The sequence below is a fragment of the Leishmania donovani genome, chromosome 31 (genome assembly GCF_000227135.1).
Source record: "Leishmania donovani BPK282A1 complete genome, chromosome 31".
NCBI lineage: Eukaryota > Euglenozoa > Kinetoplastea > Trypanosomatida > Trypanosomatidae > Leishmania > Leishmania donovani.
The window spans coordinates 530495-532163 of NC_018258.1; positions in this window are offsets into that span (position 1 = coordinate 530495).

A 1669-nucleotide genomic window follows, 5' to 3' on the forward strand; every position below is an offset into this window, starting at 1 on the left:
GATCAGTGCGTCCAGCAGCGTGGACTTGCCGCTGCCCGTCGGTCCCAGCACCACCGTCAGCCGCCCGCGCGGCACGCGCAGGTCCACATCCGCCAGCAGCGTCTTGGCGCGCAGCTCGTAGTGCGTGTCCCCACCGCCGCCCTCGCGGCTGCTGGCCGGGGGCAGCGGCACAGCCTTGTAGGAGCTCACCGTCGCGTTGCGCAGCACGGCGGCCGCGTCGTCGCCCTCCTTCGACGCCAGCGCCGCCTCAAGGATGTCGCGTGCCTGCGCGTCGTCAGCGGCAAGGAAGGAGGTGAGACGCTTCATGGACACAAAGAACTGCGCATAGACGACGAGAAACGAGAACATTGTCTGCTGCGGTGTGTGGATGAGCTGCAGGAGGGAGATAACCGGGTACACGACATGGGGAGACATCGCGTGACCGGTGAGGGCGTATGTAATAAAGGTGGACGCCAGCGTCAAGATCGGAGTGAGGCTCGTTGCAAACATCGTACCCGTGGTGGCAATTTGAAAACGACGGAGTGCCGCCAGCTCGGCATCTCGTTTCTCGGTTATTAATCGCTGGAAGTGGCGCTCGAATCCCATGAACTTGATGGCGCGGATGCCGGAGAGGAACTCGTTCGTAGTGCGGAGTCGTTCGTCAGTTGCCAATGCGAGCGCGTACGAGCACCTGGATGACATGATCGTAGCGAGAATTTGCAGCGGAGCTATCAGCATCATCAGGCCCACGCCGACAAGCGCGCTGAAACCCATGGTTCGGTAGAGGAGACAGACAGCGGCGACGAGCAACACAGGAATGGTGACAATCATCCACAGTCCCTGAAAGGCACTCACGAGAACCTCCACATCGGATGCGACGAGGTTGACAATGCGCCCCGCGTTCAGCTCGGGTCGCTGTACAGACTTCTCGGAGATGCGAAGGCACTTGGCAGCGATGCAAGAAGAAAGCGCGGAGCGAGCGGCGAATGCGTATCGTCTGCACAGCTGCTCATACTTGGCTGTTGTTACGCTGTTCACAAGGGAGACACAGAAGACAACCGCAACGCTGCAGAATGCGTGGAAAATCGGCGGCGGCGGCACCTTCGTCGTGGCCTGAGGGGCCACTGGGGGCGCCAGATACCCCACGTACCACTTCCGCGCCATCGGTGTCAGCAGTGCACTCAGTTCGACGACGAAGCGCAACGGCAGCAGCCACAGAAGCGGCTTGCGGAAGCAGTAGAAGACAGCATACAATACTGACTCCACTTGGGGGGCTTCGCACGTTTTCGCATCTTCCGTGGAGAAACCTGGCGGCGGTGCTGCGCCTGCCGGGTAGCGTTCGAGGGGGCGAAACACAACATCATCGACTCGCTCGCACGTCAGCACCGTGTTATCGTCCACGGGGTCGAACAGGTGCTCGCCATCCACCTCGCCGCGGTGATGCGCGCCGGGACCCTGCTCCGGGACAGGGGCGCTGCATCCGCGGCACAGCAGCCACCCCATGCAGCGCCGAACGCAGCAGCCACGGCGCCGCGACGGGGCCACGCGCCACTCCACGCCCGCGTACAGCCGCCCCGGCGTGCCGTACTGCTGCACCGCGCCCACCCAGCGCAGCACGCCGTCGCTGGCGTCGTCCCAGCGCACGCCGACGCGCGCGCCGACGTAGCCGTCCCACGCATGGCGGCGCGCT